The sequence below is a fragment of the Macaca thibetana genome, chromosome 2 (assembly GCF_024542745.1).
Source record: "Macaca thibetana thibetana isolate TM-01 chromosome 2, ASM2454274v1, whole genome shotgun sequence".
Lineage (NCBI taxonomy): Eukaryota > Metazoa > Chordata > Mammalia > Primates > Cercopithecidae > Macaca > Macaca thibetana.
In genome coordinates this window covers 177,134,507-177,152,854 of record NC_065579.1, presented here as the reverse complement: position 1 = coordinate 177,152,854, position 18,348 = coordinate 177,134,507, and the positions used below count along the sequence as shown (strand labels likewise).

General features: G+C 35.2%; 1 protein-coding gene and 1 long non-coding RNA gene across 4 annotated transcripts in view; one reads left to right on the top strand and one right to left on the bottom strand.

Annotated features, from left to right (window-relative positions):
• The window catches only part of EPHA6 (EPH receptor A6), a 932,172-nt gene that overhangs the window by 196,463 nt on the left and 717,361 nt on the right, over positions 1-18,348 (top strand). The gene's annotated exons all lie outside the window — the stretch shown is intronic.
• Positions 1-18,348, bottom strand: part of LOC126947872 (uncharacterized) — a 71,074-nt gene that overhangs the window by 3,454 nt on the left and 49,272 nt on the right. Inside the window, exon 4 of the long non-coding RNA XR_007723233.1 lies at positions 2,794-2,888. This is a non-coding gene — a long non-coding RNA (uncharacterized LOC126947872). The remainder of the gene's footprint in view (positions 1-2,793; positions 2,889-18,348) is intronic.

Here is an 18,348-nt window from a genome sequence, read left to right as displayed (position 1 = left end):
TGAATATCGAAGCCAGCCAAGATCCACAGACCGAAGCAGTTTCCTGCCATGTGCAGGCTAGATTAGATGACCTCAGCGAATCCCCAGAATAAATGATAGAGATGAAAATTATGTTGATTCACTGACAATAAGATGAATAATGCATGCAGAAATTTCATAGATCAGGTCACTGTAGCGAAATAATAGGATAACATGTCATGTAGCTCTGGACAAGTAAGAAAAATAGTATTTCTAGGGCAGTCCATTTTACAAAATACTGAAATGGACCTGCAGATTACCTAAGTCTGTTGGAGCATAGATGAAGAGTCAAGAAAATGCAAGATGGAGAGACAGAGCTATAGCAATGCTAACAATAATAGAACACTAAGAATTGTAGTTTTATGGTCAGCAATAGGGGTCATGATGTGATAAATGCTATTATCCAGACTAGAGCACAGTCTCTGTGAGTTAATCAAAAAAAGTTTCATAGGAAGAGATTCCTGCTGGTCCAGTACAATAACTTCTCCTAGCCATTTGGATAAAAATTTACTTGCTGAAGGAGATCTCAAAATATAGACCCACCTTTAGGTTTATTTTTTTAAATTGTTTTTGTATAATTTTCATATATTCCCCTTAAGAGTCTGTTCTTAACCCATTTATTATGCCTAGTGATCCATTATTGGAATGCTAAGCTTGTGGGAGTTATTTATATCCTACTGCTCAAAGTCATTGCTAGGGTTTAATTTTTTAAAAAAGGCAACATCTGGCATAAATGGGTTAAATCATTGTTGATGAAGTGTTTTCTTCATTTTAATAAATTACTACTTATTAAAAACATTCAGCATAGATATCTAAATATTGTGGCTCCTATATTACTCTTAGAATGAAAAGACTTGCAGCCAGAGTGGCCAAACAGGTAAGTGACACTACTTTCTCATAATTCATCAACAAGTTTAAATATACTGAAAATCTGTTCCGTCCGCTTGATCACTATTAATTTCATAGGCCAAACTTGGACTGTATAGCCTAACAAGTCCACATTTGTGCCCTAATTATTCATTTTCCAAGGAGCAGCTGGTCATTTCTTTTTCTTTTGCTTCATTTTATCTTTAAACTAATATCCAAACTCAGGGTCGTGGCTCAGGATGACCTCTTCTCCTTCCAGGGTCTAGCCTTTGCCTACCGCTACACCTTCATCTCCAACATTGGCCTCACTTCCTGTGACTACACTGTTACTCACATCACTCATTGTTTAGAACTCTCGAAATTTCTTCCTTTAGGGTCTTTGCATTTGTTGCTTCCTCTGTCTTAAGTATCTCCCCTTCTGTATGAGTCTTCTAGGGCTGCCCTAGCAGAATGCCACAAATTTACTTTTTCACATTTCTGGAGGTGGGAAGTCGAAGATCAGGGTTATGGCAGGGTTAGTTTCTGGTGAGGATGCTCTTCCTTACTTGCAGAAGGCCACATTCTTGCTGTTTCATCACATGGTTTTTCCTTTGTGCTTGTGCACTTGTCATGTCTCTTCTTCTCATCAGGACAACAATCCTATTGGTTTCAGGCCTGAGCCTTATAACTGTTTTCAATGTTAATAACCTTTATAAAAGCCCTATCTTGAAATATATCACACTGGGGGTTAGAGTTTCAACCCGTGCATTTTGGGGACACAGTTTAGTCTGTATTACCTTGCCTTATCCCTTCCCGCTCATCACATAGTAAATGCCTTTTCATTACTCAGGTGTTATTTCTAATATCATTTCCTCAGAGAGTTCTCCCTCAACTATTGTTTAATCACAGTGTATTGTAACTCTACAGGCATGCCTGACCCTGTTCACTCATCACTGAAATTACTATATACAACCAGAATTGTGCTTGGCACATATGATAAAGCATTGAGAAAACATTTGTTGAATAAATGTTTTCTTCTAATACTGGTTTATGGGCATAACTATTTCTGAATGTGTCATTTCTCAAAGGTAGACACCTGAGCTTTATGATCCATGGTGTTATCCTAAAAAACAGAACACAATATTCTTATATTAATATACCACTGTATATAGCAATTGGTGTTCTGGGGAGTTACAACATGTCATTATTTAAATAGGTTATCATATTTTTTTCCAGTAATCTCCCCAGCTATATTAAAATGAAACTTCTCCCCTTTTTCTCGCTAAGTAGCATCTTCCTTGACTATTTCTTGGACAGATGCTATAACCTTTCAGTTACTTGAGCTATTAGTTTATTTCATTATTCATTTTAAAATGCCAATCTCAAATTATACTCAAAGGTTTTTCTACATTTCCCATCTGTGATGACAGCTCTTATAGCTTTAAGAGTACTAGGTTGTGGGTGGGCTTCACGACATCTCTTTTCACTCCCACTTCTAGATGCCAGCTCCATCTGTGATGTGACAAGAGCGGGTAAATATCTTCTTACTTGACTCAATCAGATTGCCGTCTTTTTTCCTTGGTTGTTGTTTCTTCTCAGGCTGACACTTACTCCAGATGTCCTCTGCGTGATTGGGCTCCTAATACCTGTACTTCTGAATGGTCTCCATGTACTTTCTTTTGAGAATTACCTGAGAGGTTTCCACTTCTTGTGTCACTGAAGAAGCTGGCCAAGATTCAAATCCACTTATTTAATCACTTTATTCTTCATTAAAATCCAACAAAGGCTGATCCTAGCATACCTTTTCTTTGTTTTCTGCCTGAATGAGTATTAGCAGGCCACCTTGAGCACAGCAGCATTATTTGCATCCATGATGTCTAAGAGTACTTCATATCCTTGCTTCGTCAAATAGGAGAACAAGTTACTTACCAGAGTTCCTTATCTTAGCACCTCCATCTCTCTGTTGGTCATTGCTTTCACGCCTGGGCAACAATAAAGTATCTGTGGATCCAATGCCTCACTAACTGTTTAGAAGAGAGAATAGATTTGATTTAATAAATGAAGGGTACATTGTAGGCAAGCCCAAATTTACGAGGGATTCTTTTGACCAATCCTCACTTCACATTACTCCAAAGGCCATTTTCTCTCGTTGCTCAATTTACTGTGTTGCCTGGGGCCATTGAAACTGGCAAATCCCAGTAAAATAGTCCTTAAGTTAGACGGCCCCAGTTGTTAAACTTTGGGAATTAGGAGTTTAGATTTCTAGAAATAATTAAATTCAACTTGGACTTTTATTAAAATTGTTAGGCTATGGGAAAATTCCCATTCGACATTCAGTTTTGTCGCATTTTGCAGCCTAATAAGCAATATGGTAAATATCTCAACTAAAATGGAGATTTTATATGAAAACAAGATTTACCTTTTCTCTTTTCTCTTTTTATTTTACTGGTAGTTGGTCATTCATAGTCTCAAGTGTTGTGAGATTAAATTGTGTTGTAAGAGTGAAGTGTTTTATACTTTTCACAGTGTTTTATTTTCTAATTATTTTGAATATTTAAAAATGTTTTTATATGGAATAATTTAAAGTGTTTTAATTTACGTTATAATTTCGTTTTGTCTTTTTTTGTTGTTGTTTTTTTTCGAGATGGAGTCTCACCCTGTCGCCCAGGCTGGAGTGCAGTGGCGCTATCTTGGCTCACTGAAAGCTCTGCCTCCTGGTTACAAGCATTTCTCCTGCCTCAGTCTCCTGGGTAGCTAGGACTACAGGTGCGTGCCACCATGCCTGGCTAATTTTTTTATATTTTTAGTAGAGACAGGGTTTCACTGAGTTAGTCAGGATGGTCTCAATCTCCTGACCTTGTCATCCGCCTGCTTTGGCCTCCCAAAGTACTGGGATTACAGGCGTGAGCCACCACTCTTGGCCCTTTGTTTTGTCTTTACATCTCTTTTTCAAATTTGAAATTATTTCTCATGAGAGATTGTCCCTAACCAGAATATTATTTCAATTTCAAATACTTTATTCTTATTCATTTTTATCTTTATAACTTGCCTTCTAAATTTTTTTCATGCTCTTATTTTGCTACTATATATATTTACTTAGTGATATGTTAGATATAATATTAGCAAACAAGACTAATATCTATTATCAGGGAAAATACATTTTCAACTTTATAGTGTATGACCTTTAGAAGTAAAATGTTAGTTTTTTTTTTTTTTTTTTTTTTTTTTTTTTTTTTTTTTTTTTTTTACTATTTTACAATGTTTCTTTTAAAACTATTTCTGATTTATATTCATTTAGATTAAAATCCTCCAATAAGGAAATAACTCATTTTCTCTGCTGAGGAGTTATAAAATTCAATTATACATAAAGGCAAATATCACCCTGAGTAAAGAATCATCTGAAAGATTAGCAGAATGAATCTGCTGCAACATTTACACTTCATACTCTGAAATTGATTTTTATGCATTTTAATGGAAGCAATATTTTGCATTTAAGTACATTACACAGGAAAGTAAAATGTCAAGGTTTATTCCTCAGAGTTCACAATCTCCGTTTCTGTTTCTGTATTTTTTTTTCCTTTTACTTAGAGGAATTGTTATGAGATGATCTGGTGGTCAGTTCATTTCTCATTCTTTTAGAACAATAACTTGCACATTAAAGTCCTAATAAAAGTAAATATACCCTATGTTCTCATCTGCTGTTCTTACTCTATTGAGACCTAGTATAAGAGTAGAGCGTAAATGGAATATAGTCTTACTTCTCAACTATATCTTTTTTTCAAATGGCAAAATACATAAATATTTCTCATATGTTTAAATTTTTACTTTTATTTGAAACCAATAATGCCCAAATAATACACTGATCTCAGTCATGGGAAGAGGTGGTAAGGTATGATTAGTATGTCTTTATTGTAGCTTGCTGTGATTTCATATAAAGAACGTGCCATTTTATGACTCTCACTAGTGTAATGAATAAGTAAATTTTTAGCTTTATAATTAATGCACACACCTGACATTTTATTTCTAATTGATCTGAAAGAAATTCTAAAGAGAGTTAAACACTTTAGATTCCCAAACATGAAGAATTTGAATAAAGCATGAAAGGAACCAGAGATATTTGTTGTTTACTTTATTCTTCAAGCAGCTAAAACTTAGAATCTAAAGCATAGAAGAAAATGTCCCAGTTTTCAAAATCAAGAAATCAAGAATCATGTTTACATGTTTTATTTAACTCACATTTTCTATGAGCCAAGTGTTGTATTTAAAGATATTGCATTGAACATATTGGTCACAGTTTCTTCCTGCAAAGAGTTAACATTTGCAAAGCTGTTCTCTTATTACTTCCTGCATATTTTTTCTTCCCATTTCAGTGTTAGATTATTTAAAGTGACTCTCGATTCTTATTTTATTATTTGAAAAAATATGGGAAAACAAAACAAAAACAAACTACCATTTAGTGACAAACTATCTGGTTTCCAAAATCCTGAAAAATTAAAATAGCTTTTGTATCATAATAAACCCATGTAAGAAGTTAGTTATGACTTAATTGGAAATGCTGCCTCTGTATATGTAATTTAAAGAGGGGGCAATGTAATTTATTGATGGGGCATGCAGGCTCTGGATTTCAGATTGACTGAGTTCTAAGCTCAGTTTTGCCACTCACAGAGCAAGCTGTTCAACCACTACAATATAGGAGAGAAAGCAATACCTATGTCATAAGATTTTTGTGAGGATTAAATGAGATAATGTACATAGAGGATTTAGTATAGCACCTCTCACTTTGTAAGCACTCATCATTATGATGCAACATTTCAAAATTTTTTTAATAAAAAGTAATTTTAAACTATTAGGAAAGAGAAAGGAAGAGAAAGGGAGAGAGAGAGAATGAGTTGGATTAATGAAAGAGCTGATTTTAAAAAGTCTCTGATATTAGTACTTTGGGTAGAAGAATTTTATGTTAGTCTTTTTCCAGATGCATAGTTAGTAAAATTTTCTCCCATTCTGTAGGTTGTCTGTACATTCTGTTAACAGTTTCTTTTTTTGTGCAGAACCCCTTTAAATTAATTATATCTCAATTTTTGCTTTTGTTGCAATTGCTTTCAATGTCTTCATGAAAATTTGCCCATGCCTATATCCTGAATGGTATTTATGGTTTGGGGTTTTACATTTAAGTCTTTTTTGTGTGTGTAGGAGTCTCGCTCTTTCACCAGGCTGGAGTGCAGTGCCATATCTCCTCTCACTGTAACCTCCGCCTCCCAGGTTCAAGCAATTTTTCTGCCTCAGCCTCCAGAGTAGCTGGGACTACAGGTGTGCACCACCACATCCAGCTAATCTTTGTATTTTTAGTAGAGACGGGGTTTCACCATGTTGGCCAGAATGATCTCGATCTCCCTGACCTCGTGATCTTCCCGCCTCAGCCTCCCAAAGTGCTGGGATTACAGGTCTGAGCTACCGCACCTGACCTACTTTTAAATCTTTAATCCATCTTGAGTTAATTTTTGTATGTGGTGTAAGGTAGGGGTCCAGTTTCAGTCTTCTGCCTATGGCTAGCCAGTTCTCCCAGCAGCATTTATTGAATAGGAAATCCTTGCCTTGTTGCTTTTCTTGTTTTTATCAGGTTTGTTGAAGTTCAGATAGTTGTAAGTATGTGGTTTTATGAATGAGTTCTCTATTTTGTCCCGTTGGTCTATGTGTCTGTTTTGTTTTTGTTTTCGTTTTTTGTTTCTGTTTTTTTTTTGTTTTTGTTTTTGTTTTTTAACCAGTACCATGCTGTTTTGGTTACTGGAGCACTGTAGTATAGTTTGAAGTAGGATAGTGTGATGCCCCTAGCTTTGTTCTTTTTGCTTCGGATTGCCTTGGCCAATCAGGCTCTTTTTTTGGTTCCATATGAATTTTAGAATCATTTTTTCTAGTTCTGTGAAGAATGTTAATGATAGTTTAATGGGAATAGCATTGAATCTATAAATTGCTTTGGGCAATATGGCCATTTTATCAATTGATTCCTCCTATCCATGAGCATTGAATGTTTGTGTCATCTCTGATTTCTTTGAGCAGTGGTTTGTAGTTCTCCTTGTAGAAATCTTTCACCTCTCTACTTAGCTGTATTCCTAAGTATTTTCATCTTTTTTGTGTGTGGCAGTTGTGAGTGGCAAATGTCTGTGACTTGGCTGTAAGTCTAATATCCAGCATCTGTAAATAACTTAAAGAAATTTACAAGAAAACAACCCTGTAAAAAAGTAGGCAAAGGACATGAATAGACACTTTTCAAAAGAAGACATATATGTGGCCAATACTCACATGAAAAAAAAATCAACGTTACCAGTAATTAGAGAAATGCAAATCAGAAGGAGATACCACCTAACACCAATCAGAATGGCTACTATTAAAAAGTCGAAAATAACAGATGCTAGCAAGGTTGTGGAGAAAAAGGAAATCTTATACACTGCTGGTGGGAGTGTAAATTAGTTCAACCATTGTGGAAGACAGCGTGGTGATTCTTCAAAGACCTAAAGACAGAAATACCATTCAACTCAGTAATCCCATTACTGGCTATATACGCAAAGGAATGTAAATCATTCTATTATAAAGTCACATGAATGTGTATGTTCATTGCAGCACTGTTCACAATAGCAAAGACATGGAATCAATCTAAATGCCCGTCAGTGATAGACTGGATAAAGAAAATGTGGTACATGTACACCACAGAATACTAAGTAGCCATAAAAAGGAATGCAGTTATGGTCTTTGCAAGGATTTGGATGGAGCTGGAGGCCATTATCCTTAGCAAACTAACACAGGAACAGAAAACTAAATACCACATGTTCCTACTTGTAAGTGAGAGCTAAATTTTGAGAACACATAGACACATACAGGGGAACAACACACACTGGGGCCTGTCAGAGGGTGGAGGGTTAGAGGAGGGAGAGGATCAGGAAACACAAGTAATGGGTACTAGGCTTAATACCTGGGTGATGAAATAATCTGTACAACAAACCCCCATGACATAAGTTTACCTTTGTAATAAAACTGCAGCTGTAACCCTAAAATTAAAATGTTAAAAAAGAGTAGCCACTGGAAGATAAACCACCTCCGAGGAAAGAAATACCTCCAAGGGAAAAAGGAAACAAAATCGACTTTTTCCGATAGATTGTGTTGATTCTTCTTGAAGAATACTAGTCTCAGTAGAATTTTAGCTATTTTTAGTCTGCCAAGAATTGGCATGAATAAACATTAACAGGTTAATGAAGTCTCTGTCTGAATCAAATAAGTGAATCTAGTTGCTTGTTTAATTTGTTTAATGTCCCGAACTCAAACTTCTAATGCTTTATAATGGTCTCAGCTCCTTTTGTAACTGTGAGGAAATAGTTTCTTTCCCAGAGGCATACTCCCTTTAAAAAAAAAATGTCTATTTTTATTAACATCCCTTTGTGGCCATAACTACTATTAGGTGGTTGGAGTCAATTATCTTATTGATGACCTGTTTCTGTTTCTAATAGCTTTTAATCAAGAATGATATGCAATCGGGACACAGATTTTCTTCTTTCAGACTTACTCTTAATTCCCGTATCCTGGTCCCCAAGGTGGGATTGTGTGTCTAGAATTCCCTTTAAAACTGTCAATGGCCAAATTTTCTTTCATTACTGTCTGGCATTTTAAACAACTTTGGCATCATTTAAGAATTTTGATGTTTTATTTTGAAATTCCACAAGTGGAAAATAAAAGCATATGGAGGGTAGGATTAACAATACTTGATTGGACCATCTAGAAGTGACTGAAGAAACTGGTTTTGTTTATATAGAAAGGAGAAACCCAAAGACTGATTTAGTAACTAGCTATATAGAGGGCAGAACTAAATTGCTGCTTTAATTTCCCTGGTGAATTTGTAGAATTTATTTAACCACTTTAAATAACAGTTTCCCCATTTGCAAGATGAAGATAATATTTCTGCTTTACAACTGTTTGGGGAGGATTAAGTGAGACAATATAGATTAAATATTGAATATAGTGAACTGGTAATAATAGGAGCTCAATAAAAGTGTCTTCCTTTCTTTCATCTTCTTTAATAGGTGGTAAGATCACTCTGGGTATCAAAATGGGAAGTTATAGTTGTGATACTTAAAACATTCAGAAACATTATCTGCTATGGTGGTTAGCTGTGGAATATCCTTTCTCTTTCTCTTTCCAAGGAAAAAAATGCAAAATTGATTTTTGAGGAACAAGTACAATGATCTTCACAATCAAAGATTATTTCTAAAAGAGTTTAAAAACTAATGGTGATGATTTTCCAGTTTATTAAAGCTGGAAAATCATTATTCACATGCTATTTATAGACATTTGATTTTAAGATCCTAAAAAAAGATGCTGTAATTAAAAATGGTATAAGTGAAATATGATTTCTCATTAATGCAACTCATTAAAAATATTTATATTAAGGATCATAGTAAAATATAAACATTACGTCATTTGATAATTTTTGTTTAATTCTTGATCTGTTAAATGTTTTTAAGTCTAAACAAACCTTTTTGCTTAAAGATGAACATTCACCTCAGAGTTAATATATGTCTTCCTTTTTCTATTAATCCTTGGATATAACAGCTTCAAACATTTATAAATAAGAAGTAAATGAAATATTGGAATTTCATAAAATAAAAACAAAAGTTAGAACGTCGATTTAAGTATATAAAAATTGGAATTAACATTAACACTTCTTGCAAAATAACAAAATTCTAATATGCATGGAATAGCCTACTCCACATTTTGTTTAAATGTAGACACAAAAGTTAGTAAATATTATTTTCTTTGTTAAAATACTGAGTTATCTAGATATAAACAGAGTAATTTGGTAAAAATTATTTTCTAAATTCCATTTTTATTACAGCTTCTAGTAAGATTGTTATAAAAGTAAAAATTAGTATATAATTACATATAAATTACATAAAATTTTTAAAAGTTTAAATCCCCCATGATGTTTTTAATAAATTTATTTTAATAAAGACCATTTTTAAATTTATTTGAATTTAAATGAGGAAAAGGCCTAAAATAATTTATGTAAGAGAAATACTAATTCTCAATAAGAATTATGCTGAAAGACAAAAGCTAGAAAAAAACACATACCGAAGCACAAAATAATATATACTGAATGATACATAAATATTTAGAAAATGTAAACTATTCTATTCTGAGAAAGCAGACCAGTAGTCAACTGGAGCAGAGTATGTAGGGACGGATGATTTGCAAAGAGGCAAAGAAATTCATGGGGGTGATAGTAATATTTTGTAACTCTGTTATCATGGTGGTTTCATCAAAATTTATTAAATTGTGCATTCATCAAATTGGCTGCATTTTGCAGCAATCATATCTCATCAAAGTTCATTTAAAGAACAAGAACAATAGTTTCACCTTTTTAATTTTGAAGTAAATAGAGAAAATATGAAGGCACTGTTTTTATTAACCAATGGATTAAAAAATACAATGAAAACAAACCAAAACATTAACAATACTGGTATTGAAATCTACTATGAAGATGGTAGCAGGATCAATTGGTCAGACTTTTGGATAAGCAATTTGGTACTGCATCTCCAGGTTCATCAAAAATATCCTTACCCTTTGACATACCAGTTTTGCTGTCATGAAATTGTCAGTAGAATGATCCAGAAGGATAAAGTGACATGCAAAAAGACTTTCTTTTCTGAGTGGGTTATTTTAGTAGTTTTGAATCTTAGTCCAGATACTCAGCTGTGCAAAAAATATCTTTCCTTTCTCCAAATCAGTTGAATCTATTTTTTTAGCTATTTGCTGAGAAGGTAGAAATTTAACTTGAGTTATTATTATTGACTTCACCAAATTGTGCCAAGTTGCTGAAGGCTCACTTAATACTTATGAATCAGGGACACTTGTCAAATCATTTGCTATTAGTTCACACTGGACCCCATTCCAGCCTGTAGCGTTCAGAGATCTGCTATATTCCTACCACTCTCTGAGAAAGGCCATCTTTGGAGGGAATGAGGTACACTGTACCTAGAAGCTAGCTTATTTGGTTTTCCAGGTAGCAATTCCTTTGATGTCTTACCATCATCCAGTGTTGGAGCCACAGAGCAGGGCTTATATCCCCACTACTTCTGTAACCCCTTTAGTCTCTAACTTTTTTCCTCCTTTTCCGTAGCCACTAAAGTTCTCCTAACCTCTCTTCCCCTTCCAGAATATCTAGCATAATCTTTTTAGTGAGCTTGTCTACTTCTTAGAACTTGGGTGTAGAGATGTGTGTGGTGCATAATTATTACCTCATAAATTACCCTGCTAAATTTTTTTTTAATGAGGAGTTTGTAAATGCAAGGAATAAATTAGAAACGTATCTAGTGGATGAAATATTATCACTAAAATTGAAGAATAGAAGCAGAATACAAATTTATATTAACTATGAATATGATGTCATAAGAATCATGTATACTGTTTGTTATGATGAGATAAATTATGAGAGCTTTTCCATCGCCATAAACTATGAAGTTGTGTGGGTGTGTGTGTAATTTCTTAGGAAAAGTACATGTGCATTATTTAACATACTAAAGTATGAGTTGGCCAATTTAAATTCAAAGAGTTAAAGAATACTGACTGATCGTAATTATGAGGTCATCCTTATTATATAAGTTATCCAGGGGAGGAGAGACTGAGAAACTTTGAAGAAAAGTTAAGAAGTTCTTAGAAGTGTACCAGCACCACAACCAAGGAATACAGGGAATCCTGAGCAATGAGTATTATGAGGAGGCTGCTGGAGACTCGGTACTCTTGGAAAGGTTGTTACGAGTTGGCTTAGGGTATAACAATTTAAGCTTTACTGTGTGTACCACTTTATTGAAATTGCATTTTTAATCACAATGATTGTAGTTAAAGCATTCTAAGTATGCACTGATGTTAATCAAATTATTCTAAGTTGTAAAAATCTTGTAGAAAATAATGTAGACAAAATTTAACCTAGGTAAATTTCCAAACTAATTTTAGTGATATAGGTGAGAAGCTGGTCAGTCGGTCAGCACAAGTAAGCAATAAGGTAACACTCTGAATTTATCACCACATATATCATGGATCTTTGAGAAAATTCAAGTAGAGATATTCAAAACAAATTTTTTTTAAATTTATTTATTATTATTATACTTTAAGTTGTAGGGTACATGTGCATAACGTGCAGGTTTGTTACATATGTATACTTGTGCCATGTTGGTGTGCTGCACCCATCAACTCGTCATTTACATCAGGTATAACTCCCAGTGCAATCCCTCCCCCCGCCCCCCTCCCCATGATAGGCCCCGGTGTGTGATGTTCCCCTTTCTGAGTCCAAGTGATCTCATTGTTCAGTTCCCACCTATGAGTGAGAACATGCGGTGTTTGGTTTTCTGTTCTTGTGATAGTTTGCTAAGAATGATGGTTTCCAGCTGCATCCAAACTAGAGAAGCAAGAGCAAACACATTCGAAAGCTAGCAGAAGGCAAGAAATAACTAAGATCAAAGCAGAACTGAAGGAGATAGAGACACAAAAAACTCTCCAAAAAATCAATGAATCCAGGAGTTGGTTTTTTGAAAAGATCAACAAAATTGACAGACCACTAGCAAGACTAATAAAGAAGAAAAGAGAGAAGAATCAAATCGACGCAATTAAAAATGATAAAGGGGATATCACCACCGACCCCACAGAAATACAAACTACCATCAGAGAATACTATAAACACCTCTACGCAAATAAACTGGAAAATCTAGAAGAAATGGATAATTTCCTGGACGCTTACACTCTTCCAAGACTAAACCAGGAAGAAGTTGAATCCCTGAATAGACCAATATCAGGCTATGAAATTGAGGCAATAATTAATAGCCTACCAACCAAAAAAAGTCCAGGACCAGATGGATTTACAGCTGAATTCTACCAGAGGTACAAGGAGGAGTTGGTACCATTCCTTCTGAAACTATTCCAATCAATAGAAAAAGAGGGAATCCTCCCTAACTCATTTTATGAGGCCAACATCATCCTGATACCAAAGCCTGGCAGAGACACAACAAAAAAAGAGAATTTTAGACCAATATCCCTGATGAACATCGATGCAAAAATCCTCAATAAAATACTGGCAAACCGGATTCAGCAACACATCAAAAAGCTTATCCACCATGATCAAGTGGGCTTCATCCCTGGGATGCAAGGCTGGTTCAACATTCGCAAATCAATAAACATAATCCAGCATATAAACAGAACCAAAGACAAGAACCACATGATTATCTCAATAGATGCAGAAAAGGCTTTTGACAAAATTCAACAGCCCTTCATGCTAAAAACGCTCAATAAATTCGGTATTGATGGAACGTACCTCAAAATAATAAGAGCTATTTATGACAAACCCACAGCCAATATCATACTGAATGGGCAAAAACTGGAAAAATTCCCTTTGAAAACTGGCACAAGACAGGGATGCCCTCTCTCACCACTCCTATTCAACATAGTGTTGGAAGTTCTGGCTAGGGCAATCAGGCAAGAGAAAGAAATCAAGGGTATTCAGTTAGGAAAAGAAGAAGTCAAATTGTCCCTGTTTGCAGATGACATGATTGTATATTTAGAAAATCCCATTGTCTCAGCCCAAAATCTCCTTAAGCTGATAAGCAACTTCAGCAAAGTCTCAGGATACAAAATTAATGTGCAAAAATCACAAGCATTCTTATACACCAGTAACAGACAAACAGAGAGCCCAATCAGGAATGAACTTCCATTCATAATTGCTTCAAAGAGAATAAAATACCTAGGAATCCAACTGACAAGGGATGTAAAGGACCTCTTCAAGGAGAACTACAAACCACTGCTCAGTGAAATCAAAGAGGACACAAACAAATGGAAGAACATACCATGCTCATGGATAGGAAGAATCAATATAGTGAAAATGGCCATACTGCCCAAGGTAATTTATAGATTCAATGCCATCCCCATCAAGCTACCAATGAGTTTCTTCACAGAATTGGAAAAAACTGCTTTAAAGTTCATATGGAACCAAAAAAGAGCCCGCATCTCCAAGACAATCCTAAGTCAAAAGAACAAAGCTGGAGGCATCACGCTACCTGACTTCAAACTATACTACAAGGCTACAGTAACCAAAACAGCATGGTACTGGTAGCAAAACAGAGATATAGACCAATGGAACAGAACAGAGTCCTCAGAAATAATACCACACATCTACAGCCATCTGATCTTTGACAAACCTGAGAGAAACAAGAAATGGGGAAAGGATTCCCTATTTAATAAATGGTGCTGGGAAAATTGGCTAGCCATAAGTAGAAAGCTGAAACTGGATCCTTTCCTTACTCCTTATACGAAAATTAATTCAAGATGGAGTAGAGACTTAAATGTTAGACCTAATACCATAAAAATCCTAGAGGAAAACCTAGGTAGTACCATTCAGGACATAGGCATGGGCAAAGACTTCATGTCTAAAACACCAAAAGCAACGGCAGCAAAAGCCAAAATTGACAAATGGGATCTCATTAAACTAAAGAGCTTCTGCACAGCAAAAGAAACTACCATCAGAGTGAACAGGCAACCTACAGAATGGGAGAAAATTTTTGCAATCTACTCATCTGACAAAGGGCTAATATCCAGAACCTACAAAGAACTCAAACAAATTTACAAGAAAAAAACAAACAACCCCATCAAAAAGTGGGCAAAGGATATGAACAGACAGTTCTCAAAAGAAGACATTCATACAGCCAACAGACACATGAAAAAATGCTCATCATCACTGGCCATCAGAGAAATGCAAATCAAAACCACAATGAGATACCATCTCACACCAGTTAGAATGGCGATCATTAAAAAGTCAGGAAACAACAGGTGCTGGAGAGGATGTGGAGAAATAGGAACACTTTTACACTGTTGGTGGGATTGTAAACTAGTTCAACCATTATGGAAAACAGTATGGCGATTCCTCAAGGATCTAGAACTAGATGTACCATATGACCCAGCCATCCCATTACTGGGTATATACCCAAAGGATTATAAATTATGCTGCTATAAAGACACATGCACACGTATGTTTATTGCAGCACTATTCACAATAGCAAAGACTTGGAATCAACCCAAATGTCCATCAGTGACAGATTGGATTAAGAAAATGTGGCACATATACACCATGGAATACTATGCAGCCATAAAAAAGGATGAGTTTGTGTCCTTTGTAGAGTCAAAACAAATTCTTTAAAGATCACTAGTGAGCAAACAAACAAATTAAAACATTCTGGTTGTACTCATAAAAAGTGGTAGCTATATGATGGTGTTTGGCTGATAAGAGTATTAGAATGCTGAACATTATAGAAAATTGCACATATTCTTAACCTAATAACTGAACAAAAGATGGTGAGGAATGTCAACTCAGATTTAAAAAAGAATCCTTACTTCCTAAAGTGAGAGACAAAGAACAAATTAATGTTCATTCTATGGAAATAAAATTGAGATTCAGGTAGACACTGTATTTGATAAGAGCCCCAAATTAAAGCTGTATTGTTCAAGACTATAAAATGCTGTTCTGTCTAATCACCCCCCAAATTATAATACATCTTTTGTCAAATAATGAAAGCTTGATATAGAAAAGAATACATCAGGCCGTTGTGGTTTTAGAAATCAAACAATATTTTCTGAGAATTGTTCTGAACTAAAACAACAACAACAACAACGAAACCTCAGACTTTGGATTTGAAGGGGTTTACCTTAGTAGTCTGTTTAATTTATTTTTTAAACTTATTGCTGACCACAATCTGCCTATTTATGTCACATAATAAAATACATTCTAAGTCTACAGTCTAATTGGGAATATAACTTTAGGAACATGGGAGTTTTCGGAACAAAAAACTTTCTTGGCAAGATTGTATTTGAGCATTCTTTACTCAACTGACATAATCAAATTATTCTAACTGATAAAAATGAAAATATAGTAATTTTTGGATTAAAGTTTCATGTTTCTATGAGAAACAGTTTGATCATAGTGATGAATTTTGTACTTTCTGACCTCCAATGTGATGTTAATGTGAACAGATCTGAGCAAACTAAATTCTGCTTCTGTTCCTTGAGGAGAGTTTTACAGTCTGCAATTATCAGTGCCATGGCTGTACATTATCACAGCCTCAATGTTTTCAGTGTTATAGAGTTAATATATAATTTTTTTATTGTCCATGAAAACACCAGTGTGAGCAGTTTGTTCATCTAATGAATCTCTTTCAATTTCTGTATGGCGAATGTGTTCTTTTGAAGGTTGTATCCCTTGCTTAAAGTCACGTCCAGCAATAAATTATTTTTTAAAACATCGGGAATTCAGTTGTGTCTGAACAGATGGCTTTTTGGATTTTCCTTTACCTGATTGCTTATCGTCACCCAGGTTTAGGTATTGTTTTTAGCATATTGCCTATACCAGTTGTTTTCAAATTAGCATAAGCAGTCTACTGAAATGAATATGTGCACACACACACATACACATACAGAGTACTGTTTCTGTGTTCTAGATTGAATTGTTCATGGAACTGCAATACATAAATCAGTTAGACGGAGAGGTCCTCTTGTACTTCCTTTGGAATTTTTCTGAGACCTATGAGCAATTAAGGTTCCTCACACAGCAGTTTGAAAACTTCCTTTATCATTATATTGTTTAAGTGGTAAAAATTCTTTTAAAAGAAATGAAATGGTAGCCATATTTTTGCATGCAATACTTCCAGAATATTCTGCCAAACTTCAAAGAATAATTTTTTATTATTATTATTATTATTATTATTATACTTTGAGTTCTAGGGTACATGTGCATAACGTGCAGGTTTGTTACATATGTATACTTGTGCCATGTTGGCGTGCTGCAACCATCAATTCGTCAGCACCCATCAACTCGTCATTTACATCAGGTATAACTCCCAGTGCAATCCCTCCCCCCTCCCCCCTCCCCATGATAGGCCCCGGTGTGTGATGTTCCCCTTCCCGAGTCCAAGTGATCTCATTGTTCAGTTCCCACCTATGAGTGAGAACATGCGGTGTTTGGTTTTGTGTTCTTGTGATAGTTTGCTAAGAATGATGGTTTCCAGCTGCGTCCATGTCCCTACAAAGGACACAAACTCATCCTTTTTTATGGCTGCATAGTATTCCATGGTGTATATGTGCCACATTTTCTTAATCCAGTCTGTCACTGATGGACATTTGAGTTGATTCCAAGTCTTTGCTATTGTGAATAGTGCCGCAATAAACATACGTGTGCATGTGTCTTTATAGCAGCATGATTTATAATCCTTTGGGTATATCCCCAGTAATGGGATGGCTGGGTCATATGGTACATCTAGTTCTAGATAGTTGAGGAATCGCCACACTGTTTTCCATAATGGTTGAACTAGTTTACAATCCCACCAACAGTGTAAAAATGTTCCTATTTCTCTACGTCCTCTCCAGCACCTGTTGTTTCCTGACTTTTTAGTGATCGCCATTCTAACTGGTGTGAGATGGTATCTCATTGTGGTTTTGATTTGCATTTCTCTGATGGCCAGTGATGATGAGCATTTTTTCATGTGTCTGTTGGCTGTATGAATGTCTTCTTTTGAGAACTGTCTGTTCATATCCTTTGCCCACTTTTTGATGGGGTTGTTTGTTTTTTTCTTGTAAATTTGTTTGAGTTCTTTGTAGGTTCTGGATATTAGCCCTTTGTCAGATGAGTAGATTGCAAAAATTTTCTCCCATTCTGTAGGTTGCCTGTTCACTCTGATGGTAGTTTCTTTTGCTGTGCAGAAGCTCTTTAGTTTAATGAGATCCCATTTGTCAATTTTGGCTTTTGCTGCCGTTGCTTTTGGTGTTTTAGACATGAAGTCTTTGCCCATGCCTATGTCCTGAATGGTACTACCTAGGTTTTCCTCTAGGATTTTTATGGTATTAGGTCTAACATTTAAGTCTCTACTCCATCTTGAATTAATTTTCGTATAAGGAGTAAGGAAAGGATCCAGTTTCAGCTTTCTACTTATGGCTAGCCAATTTTCCCAGCACCATTTATTAAATAGGGAATCCTTTCCCCATTTCTTGTTTCTCTCAGGTTTGTCAAAGATCAGATGGCTGTAGATGTGTGGTATTATTTCTGAGGACTCTGTTCTGTTCCATTGGTCTATATCTCTGTTTTGGTACCAGTACCATGCTGTTTTGGTTACTGTAGCCTTGTAGTATAGTTTGAAGTCAGGTAGCGTGATGCCTCCAGCTTAAAGTTGATTTAAATCCTATTCCTTCTTTTTAACACCCTGACTTTGTTTTGCTCTCAATTACGATTTAGAGTTTCTCCAAAAATCCTTTTAGAAATAAGTGAAATCCTGGTAGAAGCATGTGAAATATTTATATAGGATCATTATTATAGGTCAAAACCACCCAGTTTTCCTGAAAAGTGCACAAACACTCTAGCAATTTCCATTGTTATTTTATCTAACTCCTCTCAGCTCCCTTTTCCTCTGTCTTCTT